We start from the raw sequence: 20,959 nt of genomic DNA, 5'->3' as shown, positions 1-20,959 counted from the left end.
TCCCAAGCCTATAATTAGCCTGGTTATTGCTGGGTTGTTTTGATGGTCTTGAAATTGGCACCCTTCACGCAGAGACAGTGTCATTTTCCTGTTTATAAAAGGCCAGAGACCTAGATGACCAACCTTACACTCCAGGTTAATTACAATAATGGCCCATGATGATGAAACAGAGCCAACAAGCAACATCATCAAGAACTGGTGTCTCAGCTCTTGGGTAGGAGGGGGCACAACAGAGCAGGCTGTGGTCCACTGCAGGCACAGATCACAAGGTGGTCCTGCTTTTGTCTCTGGGATCATCACCCTTTGCATGTCTTTCTCCACCCTTCCCCACTTGGCTAACAAAGGGGGTAGCTGAAAGGAAAATCACTTCACCAGACCCGGCAGATGCAGGCACAGGAGCCTCAAGCCTGGGTTGTGTTGCCATCATTTGCATTTTTTTCTTTTAAAAAAATCTGCATTCAAAACATAGTTTTTGCATGCACATATAACTTGACCCTAAGACAGCAACAATGCATTTTGTTTCCTTGGCTGTATTGTCATATAATAGAAAGAAAGGCGATTGAAGTATTTGCACAACAGCCCTTGGCACTCAAATCATGCTTTGTAAGCATATGTGCAGAGAATTAAACGCATAGCAATGTGCAGATGCGACTCAGACAGCAAAAGCTGCGTCTTCTATCAGAAAAACTATCTGGCTGGATCAGTCCAAGAAGTTCCATCTAGTCAGATGTTTCTGATTGCAGGCAGCCATGTGGACTCTTTTGGGGGGCTCTTTTGTCTGGGTGGCAGGGCAGAAATGATAAGGATGATGATTTATATACTGCCATCGTAGTGCGAGGGCCCTACAGTCTAGACCTAGGCACAATCTAGGCACAAGAGCAGTCAGGGGATGGAAGCAGGGGTAAAGAAGGGAAGCATGCACGATTGTCTCACTTGCATGAACTCAAACTTAGATACAGTTGGGAGAGAGATCTAAGGCAGTGGTTCCTAAACTTTTTAGCAACAGGACCCACTTCTTAAAATGACACTCTGTTGGAACCCACCCAGGTTTACCAGTCTTTTAAAAAAAAAATCTAGAAAGAAAAATATTTTATTTATTAATAATAATAACCAGAAAAAGACCCCCAAACACTTATCTCCCTGTATTTACATATGCATGCACATATGTTCCAAGCAACTCTCTTGGAAACTGTAGGAACTCAGCTCTTTACAGGATAATTAGCAACTACAGTATCTGATTTTTGAATAACCTCAGAGCTTGAGGCAATTAGTTGTCTGATCTATCTGTCACCCACTGGTGACCCACCAAAAGAAGGTCACGACCCACCAGTGGGTCCCACAGTTAGAGAATCACTAGTCTAAGGCATTGTGCTAAAGGCTTCATGGAAAAGATGAGTTTTTTAAATGTGCCCATGCTCTGCTGGAAACCCAAGTATTCCCATTTCTCACTGGTATCTTTGGACAGTTCTTAGAGTCAAGAAACAAGCAAGGAGAACTTTGTCAAAGGGAACCTCATTCACATATACCAGGGGTGTCCAAACTTTTTGGCAGGAGGGCCACATCATGTCGCTGACACTGAGTCAGGGACAGAGGGGGAAAAAAATTAATTTACATATGAATGAATGAAGGTCTTGCAATAGCTCAAGGCCTATAAAAGGCCTTACACAAAGCAAGGCTAGCCTTTCCTTTGCTGGCGCTGCTGCATCACAGATGTGAAACAGCAAGCAGTGGAGGGAGCCCTTGTCACACAGCTCATGCAAGAGGTCAAACAGTTGGCCGTCACACTGAGAGCAGTTGCATCAGGCCAGCGCGGGCTCCAGCAAGTCTCCAAAGGGCCAGAGTCTCATTAGAGATTGGGGGCTCACCGAGGGCCAGATTGGGAGTCCTCGAGGGCCGCAAGTGGCCCCAGGGCTGGGGTTTGCGCACACCCCTGACATATGCCATAGCATCTAGGACTGGTTATTCCTAGATAATCCAAGAAAGGGGCAAAGTTGGAATAGAGTTGGATTCCTTTAGTCTCCCCAGATGGAAGATCCAGATTTTTAGCCTACTTGCAGATGCTTTAATTCATGAACAAGACTTGTTTCAAATTGCATCAGTCCTCTGTCTGGGATGAAGGAGCAAAGGCACAATGGCTCAGCTTGTGGCCATTACCCCAGCCAGGCCCTTGCCTTGCTGAGCTAGCTCTTTTTCAGACTTCCCCAGGAGGGCCAGAGGAGGTCGCCACGCCACCTGTGCCCAGGCGATAAAGGCGACGGGTGGCTCAGAAGCTCCCCAGCCCTTGCAGATCATCTCCATTTATCTTGGCTGCTCTGTGAGAATCTCCAGTTTACCTCACCTCATTTGCATGATTTATGCAAAGTGTATTAAGTGTTCCTGGGATGTTTAATCAATGTGTTGGGTGGGTGGATTATTTACTGCCTGCCTGTGACAGCCCAGTCAGCACAAGGCAGGGAGGGGCTGTCCTGAAAGGGATCCAGGCGGAGACTGGGTGAGGGGCTTCACTGGAGGGGAAGAAGGAGAGGCAGAAATGTTGCTGCCGCCCACCCACTCATCATGCTCCAGATTGGCAGCTGGGAGGGGGAGGCACATGGGTGAGTGTGCTGAAAAAGCAAAGGAATTGAAAGCCCCTGAGTATGGGGATGGAAGGAGACAAACAGCAGCTTCCCCCTTGGGGTTTAGATGGGACTTGTCACTGGATGATACTCTGCTTATGCCATAAACATTGGGGGGGGGGTCCTTTGGGATTCTTCATTAACCACTTCTTAAAGACCAGCCTAGATGGTTGCAAGGTGGGAACCCCATCGTATGGTATATGAGGTAGGAAGGAGCCTAAATATTTGGCCTCTCTTTACCATAGTTTTCTCAATGCCCCTGTCCTCCCTGGGGCCTGTGAGAGGGGGGTGCATGAGGTAAATTGTATCTGGATCAAGGGTCAAAAAAGGGTCCCAGGAGCCAAAGAAGGGGACCCCAAAATTTCCTGGAATCTTATATTTCCCAATCTCACCAGGGCGCATGAGAGGGGGCACAGGGGGTAAATCATACCTGGGCCCAGGATCAAAAAGAGGGCCAGAGAGCCAAAGGAGGGGAGCCAGAAATTTCCTGGGATCTCAGAAAATAGTTGCATATATTGTGTGAAGATGTGCATTCACAGTTTATGTAAGCCTACATACCTCTATATATCATAATTTGTAGAAATTATGATCCAATGGTGAAGAGAACAGGCCCCCCCCCCCCAAAAAAAAACTTTGCACCTCCTGATAAAATTCCTCTGAAAGGCCCTGGTCTCACACCCTCCCCCCCCCCCCCACACACACCTTTTTGCCCTCTCCTCTCCTACTCCACACTGTCCCCTAGCTCCTGCCTGGGCCTGAGCAGCTCGTCCAAGAAAGAGTTGAATTTCTAGGAAGAAAGAGACATCCTGGGATTCATTCTTCTGCCATTGACTCCAGTTTTTAAGCTCCAGATCTGCAGATGGGAAGGGTCACTCTGTGCATTCTCAGAGGCACTCTTTTCTCTCTCACCCTTTTACATTTAGAGTTGGCCCTCATGAGCCATTCTTCAAAAGATAAGAACGGCTCCTGAGGGCCAACTCTAAATGTAAAAGGGTGAGAGAGAAAAGAGTGCCTCTGAGAATGCACAGAGTGACCCTTCCCATCTGCAAATCTGGGGCTTAAAAACTGGAGTCAATGGCAGAAGAATGAATCTTCTGAAATGAATGAATGAAATGATTTTTATTTATCCAGGGAGCACGGCACCTTTTAGCTTCCAAAGATGCCCAGCACTGTCTCCCCTGACTGAGGCAACAAGAGGCAGAGAGAGGCCAAGAAAACGTCTAGCAGAGACACTCACACATACACACAGAAACCCTACAAATGGAAAAATGCTTATTTCACAGCAGCTGACAAGGTTTTGTTAATATGCAAGATTGTAAAGAACACCACCAACAGGAGCTCACCAAAACATAACTTAAAAAAAAGAACACTAAAAAACTGTTCACAGATGTACAAACATTTGGGTGCGAAATGAATTAGTGAGCACATAAGATGCATTCGCTTCTGCCAGGCCTCTCTCCAAGGGCTGTTTCCTCAGAAGCTCCAGTGGAAGCACACTTCATGTGGACTGTAGCAGTAGTGGCTATGGAGGATGACCTCCCTGCCTTTGGTTCCCCCCACACCCTCCTTCCTTCCAGACATGGGCCAGTATTTCCCATCTATGTGCTGCAAACTGGGTCACCTCCTATAACTACATTCCCTGAACACATGAGGTGTGAGGGCTTCCCAAGACTGAGCTAAGCATCCATTCCCTTGGCAAAATCTCAAAGGGTATTGCATTCTGTAATCCTTTCTTAAATCTGATTTTAGGCTGGGCCTGAATCTCAGCAGCTCTGAAGCAGCTCTCCTGCCAAGAGGATCCAACACTCAACTTGGCTTTGTTGCAACCACACAGCTGAACCTCCGATTGCCATCACAGCTTTGTTTTTCAGGGTGGGCTGAAGGCTTCGTATCTTGCTGGCACAGAAAGAAGTCACAACTTTTGTTTTCCTGTTATGAGAAGAAGACTTCCAGGGGAAGTGAGACTAGGGAAGAAGAGCACAGTGGCATAACTGAGGGGGGTCAGCTGGTGCAAGTGTTCCTGGGCGGCACCATCCACTGCCCCTGCACCTCCCACTTCTTTCACTCTGAGAAATGAGCTAAGAAAGCGGGCACCACTCTGAATGACTCCCTGGGTTTTTTTTGCTTGTTTTCCAAAGCCGCCTTTGGGGAGCCTCCTGCTTCTTTCCAAACTTGCTGGAAGTAATTGCGGTGTCATCATCACATCACTGCAATTACTTCTGGGTCAGACAGGGGCAGCATTTGCGTTCCTGGACCCAGGTGGCGCAAGAGCCGGGAACGCCACTGGAAGGTCAGGTCTGAAGAAGCTGCGAGGTCAGCAGTTGTGGCCATATTGTGCCATATTGTGCCAAGAACATGGACTGCTGCTGTCCCAGCAAGCCAGGCACTGGAAGCTAAAGTCTCAAGGAAAGGAATAAGGCAAAGTTCAGCAAAAGGAGGCAGGGGACAGAGGACATTGATAAGCCAACAAGTTCAGAATCGCTTGACCCTGGTAATAGTGTTGACCCCTGGTCTGCATAACTTCATCTCATATCAGAGCTGGGGTGGGGGCTCTGTAAAAACAGATCTTGTGGGTTTTCCAACTGTAAGGAACAAGACTAAACAGCCACCGGGTAGATGGGACTCGTTAGCCTGGGAAGGCAGCTCATCTGAGAGAAGGAAAACTCTGATCCCAAACCTCCACTGCTTTGTGGCTACATCCAGTTGTGGAAAAGGCTTCAGGAGTCAACCTCGAGGCAAAATCCGGAGCCGGAGTCCCTGAGGCAGTTCATGGCTGAACACAGTCACATTCTGGCAACTCCTGCAACGTCGCTGGAACCAACCGTATTGGCCTCTGCCTTTCCATTGGACCATTTCAGTGACGTGGAGAGGGGGGATTTCCTGCATGGGAAACAGTCTATCCTCCATACCTCCTTTACCCAGGCTTCGCGCACTGGAGAGGACACTCTGTTCCAGAACCAACATTCAGAGACATACCATAGTCTTCTGAGACTGAAGGATGCCAACAACTATGGGCAGGTCCAGCCTCTCCATGAGGCCAACTGAAATGGTTGCCTCCGGAAGTGGATTGGTGGGGGGTTCTCATCTTTCTCCACCTCCACTCCTCCTTCTCTTTCCACTCCCTGGATTGGGAAAGGAAGAAGGGGAAGGAGAGGAAGAGGAAATCTGGAGGGGAGGAGGGTGCTGAGCTAGAACATTGGGCAGTGGGTGGATCAGAGGCTGGCACATCATCAAGGAAGAATCTGGCATGCTGCCTCAGGCATCTGGAGGTCAGGGGCTGGCCCTGAGTGTGGGTGTCTCACTTCCACAGCCAGAGTTCACCATAATTTCTGCAGGTACCTACTGGTCCCTGGCGCCCAACTCCTGGACCAAGGAGCAAGCAATCCAATCTACGATCAAGGGAGATGAGGAATGACACACGGGGCGAGCACTGTGACATTGGCCCAAGAGATTGCCAGGAAAGTCTCAGTCTCTGGCACTTGTTGAAGACTTTCCAGATAATTAAATGCTACATTGTCGTCACTCTGAATGGCCACATTCCTCTCTGCTAGACTTCACACTTCTGTGATTTCCAGCCTAATCAAGGGAGAATTTTGCCATTTTCACAATTTTTTTTTTTCGCTTTTGCGGAAACAGGAGGGTTATTACAGACATTGTCATCGGTTGTCCTGACAGCTGAGGCTTCATTCACAAGCCTATTAACATGACCTCATTAGTTTCTGCATCTAAACATATAAGCCAGTATTGCAGTAGGAGCCAATCATGCTAATTGCACCCGATCCGCTTGCATATTCATAAACCGCTGCCTGCTTTATGGACAGGAAAAAACAAACACCATGTGTCTTTAATATTTTTAAGTGGGTCACTTTCAGGAATGTATCTGTTTTAAATAAATTACCATATCATTAAGGGCCGTTGTCAATATCTCTTTTTAGTGCCACAAAATCGTGCGTGTGTGTTGTTCTGTCCTCAAAAGGAAGCCGTTTTACTGATCTAACCCACCGTCCCAGATAGATTTTCCCAGGATAGGCTTGCTCTGCTTCAAACCACGTTGGGAGCTGTGCAAAGGTGGCAGCCATGGCCAAGTCGGGCTGCAACTGCAGCCAGATTTGAGGCACCCCAGAGACCAAGATGGGAATGTGAGCTTTGATTCCGAGGGGAGGGCTCCGCAGAGCCTCCTCCACAGATCAGGCAGAAAGCAGGCTTCTCTTTTAACACTGAACAAGACAGCCTGCAAGCCACCACTCAACACTAGACAGGCAAGCCAGCCAATGGAGGGAGGGGGTCACACAATGCAACACAGTTGCAAGGTGCTTTGTGGAGAGCTGGATCTTGCTCTTTGGACATTACTGCAAACAGTAATTCCCACTGACTTGAGTCAACTTTCAATGGAATGGATTTCAAATGGGGATGCCCACTTTCCCGTGAAAGTTTATGTATTTGATTACGATCCCACTGAAACCCCATCTGTATTTTATATCCCCTCCATGATGGATTGTAATGCACTATGCAGGGTTCTCAGGCAATCTTCCAACCAAGCATTGGAAGCACAAACCTGGACTTGTGTAGCTTCAGCCAGAAGGCTGTATCATGCACTTTCAGACCATGCCCAAGGAGAGTGAGATCTGAAGCACATGATCCCCACATTTAGATTGTCAAGGGCCATTACAAAGGCTAGGTTTGGAGCAACCATGTGTATCTGTGGGGGGAACGGAACTCAGCTAATGCAAATGTCCTACTGAGACACCATATCCAATTTTGCAATATACAGTGTTTCTCAAACTGTGAGTCGGTACCCCTAGGTGGGTCATGAGCCAATTTTAGATGGGTCCCCATTCGTTTCAATGTGTATTTTATTTTTAATAGATTAGACCTGAGGCTACCATGGTAGGTGACTGCATCTGGGGAAAATGTAACAGATCTGTTCTTTTCACAGGTGGGCAGCCCAATCCTAACCTGCTCTGCAGCAGATAGGCTGGTGGGCCTGCACTGCATCCAGAGCAGGGTTGGAGCCCAAAGTGGCTCAGCTCAGGGCAAGGGGAATTGTTTCCCCTTACCCCGGGTAAAGCCGCAGCAGTCCCAATGGGGCTACTCGGATCTGCTCCACCTAAAGAAATGATGCCTGGAGCTGCCCTGGGCTGCCCAGGAACAGGGATAGGATCCGGCATAAGTGCTGGATTCTGGCTCTGCCCTCCCTCACCTGCCCATGGGCTCACCTGTCCTCGCCCTGTCCTGAAATGCCTCCTTCCTTCCCTCCCCATGCCCCCCCAACCCCTGCACCATCCTAGTATGAACTTATCGCTTGTCCAGGCCAAGCGGTCCTGCATCGGCCTTTGGAGGCATTTTTGTGACACCAGTGGGCTGGCACAAATGACAGCCCTTCAAGATTGTGCCCTACTATGTATATGATTTTCACAATGATCGAAATCTGGGCTAGCAGCTTTTAAATGCTCTTGTCTCCTATTCCAAAGTATTTGAATCAGGGGTATAAAAGACACGGTACATATCAGAATAACTTTAACACAAAAAGCAAGTGGGAGCAAATCAAAACCATATCATCTTGTAGCATAAGCGAGTATGGGTGCTAGCTGCAGAAAGATTCTTGAGCAATCATCATTTTCATTAAAAGGAATACAAGTACAGTAATTACAAATGCTTGCAGGCAATAAAAGGAGAGATCAGTTTGTGTGGGAAGGGTTCTTTCTGCAAGGGAGGCTTGAAGTTGCCAAGCTCTTGTGGACAGTCATGCTTCTTCAGTATTCATGCAGAGGTGTCTCCACAATGCACCCCCCCCCCCAAAATATCCTGGAATTGACTGCTTAGCAGTAGCCTGGAAGGGTGAGAGAAGAACCAGGGTATTCATCTCGGGACTGAAAAGCAGCCTACAGGACTGCCCAGGACTTTGCAAGCCCTACCCCACACTCCCTGCTGAAGTGATGCTGGGTTTATTCATTCCAGATTGGTCCAAGTAAATGGTAGTTTGGGATGAGTCAATGTTCCCAAACTGTGAGCTGTGGCTCTGCAGTGAGCCACGGAAACCAGCCAGGATTGTGGAATCCTTGCAAAAAACCTATACAATGTATAGAATTGTAACCCTGATGGGGAGCCACAGTCAGTGGCCCAGTAGGTCTAGAGAGCCACCAGTCAAAAAAAGTTTAGGAACTACTGGGTTAAGTGGTTTATATCTCTGTACTGGGCAGGGGCCATGGAAGGGCATTCAACATGCTTCCTTAACTTTTCCCCAAGGCAACTAACATTCATGATTAAACATAATTCAAGAGATTTAAAATAAATAACAGAAACAAATTTAAAAGAGATGGAACTATGGTATTTATGTCCTGGATGATTGTGTCGTAGTCAAATGCATCCTGGTCATTGGCATCCCTGGATATTCATGTCTTTCTTCCTTTCTTCCTTTCTTTTGCACCCCAATCATTTACATCCCGCTATAACTGGGCAAGAAAAAAAAATAACTGGGCAACCAATCCCATGTTTAACATCCTAAGGGCGCAATCCTAACCAACTTTCCAGCACTGGCATAGCTTTGCCAGTGGGGCATGTGCTGCATCCAGCAGTTGTGGGGCAGTCACTGAGGCCTCCTCAAGGTAAGGCAATATTTGTTCCCTTACCTCGGAGTTGCATTGCCCTTATGTCAGTGATGGAAAATTGGTTAGGATTGCAGCCTAAGCCTTTTCCCCCAAACCTAATCCTAACCTTACCACTGTGTTTTAAAAATAATAAAGAACATCTAATATAAACATACACATTTCAGGACACAAATGTCTGGCATGCAAAAAGAAGGGACACAAATGTCCAATACTGGGATGCATTTGACCAGGATGCAATTGTTCAGGATGCAATGGTCCTGTCACTAAAAGGGACAAGGCAAGCAAGCCAGGTACAATCAAACTCTGGGTTGGTGGAAGTTAGAAGCAAAAATGAGAAGGTTTTCTTACATTGATGCAATGTTCAAAAACATTCCCTTCATGATCCCTTCAGGCCAGGGGGATCTCCTGGAGCTGGGTGATCCACAATTGGGGCACTTCATTAGAGAATGCTCTTGTTTCTGCCTTATAGGGTAGTGGAATGCACAAGACAATCTTCCCAATTGGCCTTGGTGAATTCAGGACCATCTGGACAGCAGCCCGTTAATAATCCTGGTCCTAAATAATTTAGGGCAGTGTTCTTCAAACCTGTGAGTCACAACCCCAATGGGGCTATGAAGCCTTATTTGGGGGTCGTGGCAACTTTTCAAGAGGGCTTGAAGATACAATCCAATAATGGGAACTGCCTTTGAAGAGGGCTGTGTAAGAGAAGGCTTGGATACAATCTAATAATGGAACTGCCTTATCAAAACTGAGTTCTTGATCTACTCCCACACAACCTCTTCTCAGTATTTTGCCCCAAGATTCTGAAAAAAGACCCTGCTCAGGCTGCAACCTCACAGGGTTGTTGTGAAGATACAAGATGTAGGGGGAAATAGGATGGGATTTCCTGTTGCAGGAAATCCTCCTAGAGCATCTCTAGCAGGGGCCTGTCAAGCCTCTGCTTGAAGATCCTCAGGAAGGGAGAATCCACCACCATCCTTGCAACCTTTCTCACTGCTGAACCACCCTATCTATCAAAAATTTCCTCCTGATATCCAGCAGTAATCCCTTCTCTTGCAGTTTGTACCCACTGGATCTAGTTCTATCTGTCCAGTTCCTACACAGTCCAGTGCACAAGGATAAAAAATGTCCTCTGCTTGGGTTCCACTGGGGCTTGCTCCTGACGTGCCTGATTTATTTTATTTGTATTTACATTAATATATGCACACTGTGACCAATGAATCAGTCCAGTGGCAGAGGAAAGGACGAATCAGGTGCAAGATACAGATTTGTGAATGAAGAATGGTCAAAATGACCTTGGTTGGGTGGGTGGGTAAGTGGGGTTACTTTCAACCAATAGCGTAGCTATGGGGGTGCTAAGTATTGCAGGCTCAGCAATGTGCTGTGTAAGCAGTCCCTTCCACTCGCCGTCAGAGCCATTCTGGATGCAACATGTGGTTGTCGCTGCCCGGAATGGTTCCAATGTCAAACAGGCCACTTACGTGGTGCTTTACGGCACCAGCAGTACCTACCACACCGCCTCCCCTCTAGCTACACTACTGCTTTCTACCCGGACATGCCCAGTGTGCACTGATGGGAGGCAAGCATGAGAAATGGCAGCTCACCCAGCCAGACTCCAGGGCAGGCAGGGTCTGGGCTCCAGCTCATGGTTTCCTTTCCTCTCTGCCTGGTGCAAACAAGGCACACCTTCTGGGCGCCCAACGTCATCCCCAGAGCCTTAACCTGCCTGCCTTAACCTTGGCACAAGACACAGCAAAGGTTGTGAGACCAGAATGGAACAAAGAGGCCAGCCTCTGCAGCTTTGCAAACAGCATTTGAAATGTTTACATAAAGGTTCCAAGAGGCTTTTCTCTCCTGTACCTGTTTATGCTCTTGCCTTTTGTGTTTCTCCAGCAATCAGTCGGTGGAGAGCCCTTCCGCGGCACTCACACACCCTTGATTGCAAGGGAGAGAAAGGCCCAGGAGTGAATCAATGGGAAAAAACATCCCATGGCAAACTGGTTTGTTAATGAGGGTCACCCTTGGCTTTCAGCACTCAGTGTGAGTGTGTGTGTGTGTGGGCAACAGTGGAGGGGGGGCGGGCGAGAGCACTTTGTTTTGTTGGAAAACTGTTCAGAAGACACAATGGCGGAGGAGAGGGCCAGACACCAGGCCTTTGTGTGCAAATTTCCCAGCAGAGCAAAGCCACTTTTTACAAGTTAATTAAGCAGGTTTGTCTAGAGCCTGCCTAACGAGCGGCAATTCTTCATGAATGAGAGGTCTGTCCCCGGCCATGAGGCAAGGGTCCAAAAGATGTCAACAGCAATTACTGGCAGTCCCCACCATCTCAATTGCTCACATGAACAGGAGGGAGCTGGGGAAGGAAGGATGGACGGACTCGGACACAGTCCAGGGGAATTCCTGCCATACTCAGACCAACCCAGACTCCTCAGGAGCCCATCCACTTGGGATACGGGGGGGGGGGGGGTTTGGAGGGCACAGGAAGAAAGGCAAGGGAGGGAGGGAGGTAGGGAGGACTGGGACACATGATGTTTAGTCCTGAGAAAAATGATAGATCCTTACAGAGACGGGAAGGGTGTGTGAGCACTGCCTCTCAAGACCAATTCTCTAATCCCCCTTGTTCACCTTCCTCTGAGAACCAACTAACATAAGCAATCAGAAGGCGACACTGAGAGTGACAGGACCAGTGGCATAGCTAGAGGGGGCGCAAAGCACTAAGTTTTGCATGCACCTGAATGTGCCATGCAAGTGGCCTCTCCCCCTGCCCTTTGAAGCCATTGTGGTCAGGGGTAGCAAAACACCTTCATTTTGCTCTCGCTGCCGGAAATGGCTCCAAATGGGAGGGAGAGGTCACTTGCATGGTGCAATCAGGTGCCTGAAAATCTTAGTGCTTTGCACCCCTTCTAGCTAAGCCACTGGACAGGATCATTGCATCCTTGACAACAGTGTCCTGGTCAAATGCATCCCGCCATTGGCCATCCGTTCCTTTCGTATCCTGGACATTTTGTCCCAATGCATGTATATTTATATTAGGTGTACTTTTTATTTTGCAAATGCAAAGGTTGGGTTGGAGCTAAGGCTGGGATAAGAGGCTTAGCATGTATACCATGGGGTTTGTTGCCCAGTTATATTTTGTTGCCCAGTTATAGTGGGATGCAAGTAACCAGGATTTATTTGGGGGAAAAAACAAAAAAACGATGCAAATGTCAAGTGATGGCAATGACCAGGACACATTTGACCAGGACACAATTGGTTGGCAACCTTCAGTCTCGAAAGACTATGGTATAAGCCTACAGCACCCAGTATTCCCAGGTGGTCTCCCATCCAAGTACTAACCAGGCCTGTCCCTGCTTAGCTTCCAAGATCAGACGAGATTGGGCATGTGCAGGGTAACAGTTGCTGTCCCAGACATAAATACCCTAGAGCTGAAACTGAGCCTTGAATTGCTTAGTCAGTTCCGCTCAAACTCACAACCGCTGTGTCCCTATCCAGACTGCATCCAGGTATTCTGTCTGGGCACTGCATGAAGTTCACCTGGGCAGAACCGAAAGGTCTGCTTACCTGGCAGATGGATCTGCCCGGACACTGGATCTGGCCCCCAGGCCAGGGTTCACGCAGCCCTAATCTAGCTTAACACTAAGAGGGGAAGGGAATCCCTTATTTTTCACACTGGACAGGACCAGTCAGGGTCCAATATCACTGATCATGCCTCACTCATGGGCGTATGCCCGCACACACACATACAAGGTTTGCAATGTCATTTTAATTTAATTTACCTGCCACTGTTTTTTATCTAGTTTGTCATCTTATGGGGATGGGGGGAAGAGTCTTTCCATTAATAATTCATCATTTGTGCAGGTGTAATGACGCTCGTTCTTCATTATTGCTAGGAAGGCGAGTTCAGGTCTAGTCATGGCCTTGGGGTTCCTTTAGTCATTAAAGAACACAGTGCTTCCTCTGGAACAGTATGAGAGTGGCAGGAACCCCACAATTATAGCCTCACCTGTATTGGCCTCGTGATTAGTTATGATGGTTTGTTCAGATGGTCATTTGGGGGAGGGAGAGAAAGAGGAGAATGCAGGAATGCAAATGGCCCTCATCTGCTATAGGCAATCAGGGCACTGCCCCTCAAGGACGGCTGCGGCTGCTGGGAAATCACCCTGCCCCAGCACTAAACAACCCGCAGCATCTCATTATTGGGCACATGTGCTTCTCCCACTCCAGAGGGCACCAAACAAGTGGTTCTCACACATTTAGCACCAGGACCCACTTTTTAGAATGAGAATCTGTCAGGACCCACCAGAAGTGATGTCACGATCAGAAGTGACATAATCAAGCAGGGAAATTTTTAACAATCCCAGGCTGCAATCTGACTCACACTTACCCAGAAGTAAGTTCCATTGACAATGATTGTTAGAAGAATATACATAACAGCTTGTTAAAAGTACAGGTCTGTAACATTTCCCCAAATGCAGTGACATGCCATGGTAGCATCAAGTCTAATATATTTAAAAATAAAATATTTGAAATGAATGGGCACCCACCTGAAATTGGCTCGTGACCCACCTAGTGGGTCCCAATCCACAGTTTGAGAAACAAACTGCACTAAACAATTGCCATATGCAGAGAAGTGGGGCCAGCATTACAAGCACTATCGGCAGTGGCTTAACTAGGGTTTGTGTCACCCAGTGCAGGAGGCCAGCGTGTCACCCCTATGACCTTCTCCCATGCAGTGGGCAGGGCAACCCCTGGCAAGGGGTATGGTGATGTACCATCACCCCTCCCCCGTTGCTTTTTGTTATACCTTTGGATAGACTAGAGATATCCCAATGTGGTTTGTTTCATTGCATTCTGCATGAAATTACACATAAATTGACATATAACATGATGGCATTATTCGAAAACACCAAGATTTTAAAAATCTTGGCAAGTAGTGGTGTCACCTGATGTGGCCTGCACCACCATAGTGACTCCACTGCCTATTGGAGAGTGCCTCTGATACTGATGTACAACTGTCGCTACCACCCTCTGGTTGCTTTCTGAACATTTAAAGGAATTGTTTGCAGGGAAGAAATATGGAGGGGAGGAGGGCGCTGAGCTAGCATTTTGGAGAGTGGGAGGAGCAGAGGCTGGCACATCACTGGGTAAGGGGGATGAGCATTGGCATGCTGCCTTAGGTATCAGGAGGTCTTGGGCCAGCCTTGATAGCACTCATAAAATACAATGACTTTTGTCTACTGTAGCCAAAAGAAAAAAATGGGCTCAGACTACAACCGAAATGATTCCAGCAAGTCATTAGGAAGAGCATGTTACTTGTGAGAGCCAAGACTGTTCTGGGAGAAGTCAAGCAGGGATGCAGCATTTTCAACACAAGAGACCCTGAAGGGCATGTTAGACCACCTTTGGGATGGATTAGTTCATCTGAAAGTAATCCCTGCAGTGGCAGTCCTGATTGAAGGATCTCCTAAGGACACCTCCAGCCATATGCCCCTAGGTGTCCATCCTGGGAGAGTGAGCTCTTATCCAAAGAGCCTTATCAAAGGCTATGGTGTTGCTAGCGGGATGCAGGGGGTGCAAGCTGCACCAGGGGACACGCACAGGGTGTGTGTGACATCAATACTAGCCAAATTTTAAATCTTGGTGTTTTTAAATAATGCCATCATGTTATATATCATCTGAGGTGTAATTTCATGCACAATGCAATGAAACAAAACGGTGTTGAAATATCTCTATTCTATCAAAAGTTATAGCAAAAAAACCAAGGGGGTGGGGCAATGATACAACACCATGCCCACCACCTGGAGCACTGCCCCACCCATTGCATGGGAGGAGTTCCCTCATGGGGGTGACTCACTGGCCTCCTGCACCAGGAGATGCAAACCCTAGTGATGCCACTGGTCAAAGGTTGCTTTGGGGAGGCCTGTCATTGCAGCTTCTGAGTGAAGGCAAGACGGACTCATTGACCCAAGAGGTCCATCAGACCTTCCTGTTTCCAGTCAACATGACTGATACAGACAGAGCTGGAGATCTTAGAGAGACTGTTTTCCACCATGAAGGTAATAATCAGTACAAGACAGCAGCAACTTGAGCATGCAGTCAAGTCACAATGTGGGCACCCTCATTTCCTGCCAGGCCACAACATGGCGCTGATGCCTTTAGGAGTCTCTGAGATGGTCTGTGACTTTGGGCTGTCTTCAGGAGAGCCTGAAGCAGTCCATGAGCAAAATTGGACTGAAGGGCATTTGCACACACGGGAAAATGAAATGCAGTAGCCAGTAGCACTCAGCTGTAATGGCATCTAATTAATCATAATTGTGTCCCATAAAAAACATGGAAATTGTGATTCAGCCTCCGGTGACTTGTTGTCATACAAGGGGATGGAAGCTCCTGTTACTGCTCCGAACAAGTGGGAAAAGCAGACGCATCACTCCTGAGACAGACTTGCCAGTCCTCGTGCTCCCAGAAAAGAGCCTGACTGGCAGGCTCCTGCAACTCTGCCATCTTCTGAGGGAGCCAGGAGGGCAGGGACTCCCTTATTGCTGAGTGGTCAGTCCTTCCACCCAAGGCTTCTGTACTCCAGTTATGTCAACAGAAGTGATTGACGTGATGTTGTAAGCCGATCAGAGAGCTTCATTAACTTCTCTAGAGCTATGTGCTCACCTCCCAGTTTCCTGACCAGCACAAGAAGTTCCTGGAGCACAGCATTGCTGGGATTCTGGCTTCCTTGAGATCACTGGGGACTTAGGCCATCTTTGTTATATTTGCTTTATTTAGCAATGTACATGTTGAGCACTGGACGGGAGTTAGAAAGAAGCCACTCCTGCAAGCAACAGCAGGTCGCACCCTCAGCTGTCAGCTTGGCACCCCAAAGGTTCCTTGGCATTAGTTTCGCCTCTTTTCATCAGCCACAGCCCCAGCCTCTGTCTTCCACAGGTCAAATCAGTAGCTGTTCTGCCAAATCCCAATCCAAGCTCTGCCTGGAGAATTATGCCCACATTTAGCTAATTAACTCCCCTTCTTTCCTCAAAATGACCCTGGTTCTGCCCTGCAGTCCTGCAGGACCCCACCTCCAGGGTGGCTCGCCTGTTCAACCTGCAGAGGTCCTTTCTCCTGCCAGCAGCCTCCCACCACTACAGCAGCCCCTTGGTCCTCAGCAGGTCTTGGGCACAGCAGCCACACACCAAACTCCAGTGTCTCCAGCAGTCTGTTCCAGCAGTCTCCAAAGTCCATTCACCCATCAATTCCTCAGTCCATTAATCCAGTCTCAATTTCCCCCTCCTGCTGCCCACAAACCCTTCCTGCCTCAGGTGCTCCTTGTATCCCTGAGGGCCCTATTGCCTTCAAGTGGCTTCAGCTGTGCAGCACACTCTGCTGAATACCAAGGCCTTACCCTTAAAGGGGCCACTGTTGACACCACACCCTACCTCCTTGCCAGATCTACTGAGATTCCAATACAGTAGCATAGCTACAGGGGGGCAAGACAGTAGGAACTGAAGGTGCACCGTGTAAGCACGAACCTCCAAATGAGTGAGATTCAGAACTGGCACAAATGGACTTTGAAATGTTCTTGGGGCTTCTCTTGGAATTGAACTGTGTGGCCAGAGAGCGATAAATCACTTGCTCTGCTGGCCTTGATATTTATGTTCTGGAAACCCCCACATTGTTTTCATTATTTGCTCAGAGGCCTCTTTCTTAATTTAATAAAACTAAATTTAGAACATTTAATAATATGCTATTTAATCACAGCAGGGAGACTGAGAAGCTGCTGACTTAATAGAGCGGAGGGGACATCTGGGATGCCCTTTCCTGTATCTTCTCTCTACTTCTCTGAAATATTCCTCTTGAGGAGAGATGATCAGAGCCACAGCCAGAGGTTTATATAATGGCCTCGCAATATTTACTGTTTTGCTGAATGTGCCTATTCCTTGTCCAGGTTGATGGGGGGGGGGGCCAGAGAAGGTCTGTTGCATAGGTTCTTCCAAACCCAGTATGTGAGTCACTGAGGCAGGTGCTGCCTTTGAGGGTTCTGCGAGTGCTAATCAAGCTGCACCGAATAGATTCCCTCTCTTCCTCCTTCCCTTCCTTCCTTCTACTCTTAATTAACAACAGCCCTGAATCCTGCTGATGGATGTGTCAATCATTCAGGTGTCATCATTCTGGTGATGTCAATGAACTGACATCACCCAATTCACCTCATTTGTTCTCATTCATATTTTGTTTTTCCTATGGAAAGCAAGTTTAACCATGTAATAGTTTGTACTGCTGGATCTTTCTGGGTGGGAATGGCCTTTTGCTTTCTATGCCTTCGTATTCAGTGGAAATGGGGTTTGAGTGAGAAGTCAGTCTTTACTGCAATGCTGGGGGCCAGAGCAGAAGGCTAGATTAGCCTGCAGTTTTTGGCTGTTGTGACAACTGAAGTTTCAGCTATGTGCCCTCCCCTATGATGTTATTTGCCCCTCAGGTGTGCAATGAGTCAAGAGCCATGCTCAAGGGCCTTTTTTCAGAGGGGTGCATTTTATTCTGAGTGCTAACCCAGATGATGTTTTGTGGTATCTCATGGAAGGCATGGAGGATGCATTGAAATGTTAAACATTTTCAAAAGGAGGAGGAATGTATCCCTTGTAGGTTCAGCCTCCAAAGAACAACATGTAAACAAGGGCAGAAAAGTAAAGGAAGGGAAAAGAGACTGGCAGGATTGCCAACCTGCACCCCCGGTGGCAGATCTGGAGGCGCAGGGGGTGCAGGAGAAGGCACTGCAGCAGTGAGGATGCCTCCTTGCAGCCACTCCTTGGAGGGAGGAGTTGACGTCTGCCATCATGGGCCCATATGCCCTAGTTGCACCACTGGGGTTGCATCATTCTAAGGCAGAGGGTGGGGTCACTTTCTTGGCACTGAAGACCTTAAAATAAGCACACCATGTCAAGGGCTCAAGGAGTGTTACTTGCTCCTCATGTTCAGTAGGGATTCTTGTGGCCCCTTTGGAAGTTGGGGAAAAAAAGAATAAATGTATAGAAAGTTGCAAAGGCCTCGCTGGGCAGGACAGGGGCAGGCAGTTTGGTCACTCATCACCAGTGATGTAATGGAGAATAGCTCCACCCATGACACTTGCACTTGGCAAACCACAAAGCCGATGTGATAGGAGTGGTAGTTGGAGATGGGGGGACAGGCTGCATTTTCCCAGCAGCACAAGCATGCAAGTTTATGGGCACACAATAAAGTCACATCAGCTGCAAAACATGCTAATCACTTGGGTGCTTCTTTGTTTCCTTTCCAATTTTTTGGAGCGGCACTTAATCAATTATTTGAAACGTTGATTCTGGCTTTGTTCACATATTAGCAGCACCCCAAGAGAGGCCACTGACTACCAGACAATTTGCAGGCACAGAATTTCTTTACACATTCTAGCTTAGTTCAACAGAACAGCCCTGAGGTTTGCTTCAGTCAAGCCAAGCCACAGGCGTGGATGTAAAAACACAAGAAAGGTCCAGTTGGATAAGGTCAAAAGCCATTTAGTCCAGCTCTCAGTTTCATCCAAATCACAAACCTTTAGGGAGTTCACCAGCAAGACTTGAAGGCAGTAGCCATTCTTCTTCGTTACCTCCCCAGTGGCGTCGTTAGGGAGGTGCAGAGGGTGTAGGCCACACCAGGTGACGCAGATGGGGGGATGACAACACTACTGGTCCAAATTTTTTAAATCTTGGTATTTTTGAATACCAAAAAGCTGTGCATCAACTGATGCATAATTTCATGCAGAATGTGATGAAACAAACCATGTTGAAATATCTCTATTCTATCAAAAGTTATAGCCAAAAAAAACAGTGGGGGTGGGGCTGTTTTCACCACCACATCACCGCACCCACCACCCGGGGTGTTGCCCTGCCCACTGCCTGAGAGGAGGTTCATCATGCTGTACCAGGTCAACCCTAGTGATGCCACTGTGCCTCCCCACATCAGCCAGTACTGATTGATTGATTGAATTGATTTCTAACCTGCCTTTCTCCCAGTAAGGGCTCTCGAGGAGGCTTACAACTGTTAAAATGGTAACAATAAAAACAACAACAAAACAACAGTAAATAAGACAATAAAAGCACAATCCTCACCGCCATCCCATTTATTTCCATCAGTGGCCCATATTGCCTCTGAACAGAAAGGTTGCATGCAGACATCATGACTAGGATGAACATGATGGTGTAGACAAGCATGTAATGAATTCAACCACATATGAACTGGAGCCAGTGTCACATAGTGGCTAAGGGATTAAACTCTGAGTCAGTCTTCTCCAGTTTTAATCTCTCTGCTAAGAACTCAGCAGGTGGCCTTAGGCAAGCCACTTGGCCTCAGTCTTCATCAACTACAATATAGGAATGATAATACTTATTTACCTTAGAGGGCTGTTGTAACGATAATCTCAAGATAATACACATGAAGAACCTTGAACATCCAGAAAGCATGGTGTAAATGTGGAGTGTTATTATCAAGTCCGGGGACGACCTCTCCATGGTGGTGGTGATGACAAGGCTCACTTTTCTTCCATGATTATGTCCACACAGAGTCATCTAGAGGGGCTGTCCCAAGTTTTGAGAAGCCTGTTATCTCTTGGTCCTCAAGGGGGAGTGGAGGAGCTTTCGATGGCCTATGATGATCAACCTGTAAGATGCTCTGTGGACATAATCACTTCTATCCATTCCAGCCTTGATGCCACACTGGACTTACATTTGACATTTGCTTGCTCAGTTTTGAAGTATCGCCTGCAATTTGCGTAACCTGAGTTTGGCAGAGGCAGGTCTAGAATTCTGGATACCTGGCTTGGCAGCATAACATGTGAGAGGGATCTTGGATTTGTTGTAGATCACAAGATGAACATGAGTCAGCAGTGTGATGCAGCTGCAAGGAAGGCTAACTGTAGCTTCCAAGTCACAAGAAGTTGTGGTGCTGCTTTACTCCACATTGGTCAGACTTCATCTGAAGTACTGTGTCCAATTCTGGGCACCTAGCTTTGATAAAGATGCAACCAAACCGGAGCAGGTTCAGAGAAGAGCAAGGAGGATGATCAGAAGGCTGGAGACAAGCCCTATGAGGAAAGTTTGAAAGAACTTGTAGGTTCAGCCTGGAGAAGAAAAGGCTTAGAGGGGATATGACTCTTCATAAGAACATAAGAACATAAGAACAGCCCCACTGGATCAGGCCATAGGCCCATCTAGTCCAGCTTCCTGTATCTCACAGCGGCCCACCAAATGCCCCAGGGAGCACACCAGATAACAAGAGACCTCGTCCTGGTGCTCTCCCCTACATCTGGCATTCTGACTTAACCCATTCCTAAAATCAGGAGGTTGCGCATACACATCATGGCTTGTACCCCATAATGGATTTTTCCTCCAGAAACTCGTCCAATCCCCTTTTAAAGGCGTCTAGGCTAGACGCCAGCACCACATCCTGTGGCAAGGAGTTCCACAGACTGACCACGCGCTGAGTAAAGAAATATTTTATTTTGTCTGTCCTAACCCGCCCAACACTCAATTTTAGTGGATGTCCCCTGGTTCTGGTATTATGTGAGAGTGTAAAGAGCATCTCCCTATCCACTCTGTCCATCCCCTGCATAATTTTGTATGTCTCAATCATGTCCCCCCTCAAGCGTCTCTTTTCTAGGCTGAAGAGGCCCAAACGCCGTAGCCTTTCCTCATAAGGAAGGTGCCCCAGCCCCGTAATCATCTTAGTCGCTCTCTTTTGCACCTTTTC

At 47.7% G+C, this 20,959-nt stretch overlaps 1 pseudogene; it reads right to left on the bottom strand.

The window, feature by feature from the left end:
• Nucleotides 1-12,510: 12,510 nt before the first annotated feature.
• On the bottom strand, nucleotides 12,511-12,627 carry LOC136661805 (5S ribosomal RNA; annotated as a pseudogene).
• Between the last annotated feature and the right edge of the window lie 8,332 nt (nucleotides 12,628-20,959).

Source organism: Tiliqua scincoides, chromosome 10 (assembly GCF_035046505.1).
Source record: "Tiliqua scincoides isolate rTilSci1 chromosome 10, rTilSci1.hap2, whole genome shotgun sequence".
Classification (NCBI taxonomy): Eukaryota; Metazoa; Chordata; class Lepidosauria; order Squamata; family Scincidae; genus Tiliqua; species Tiliqua scincoides.
Note: the sequence above shows the minus strand (reverse complement) of the source record. Positions and strands in the feature narration are given on the sequence as shown.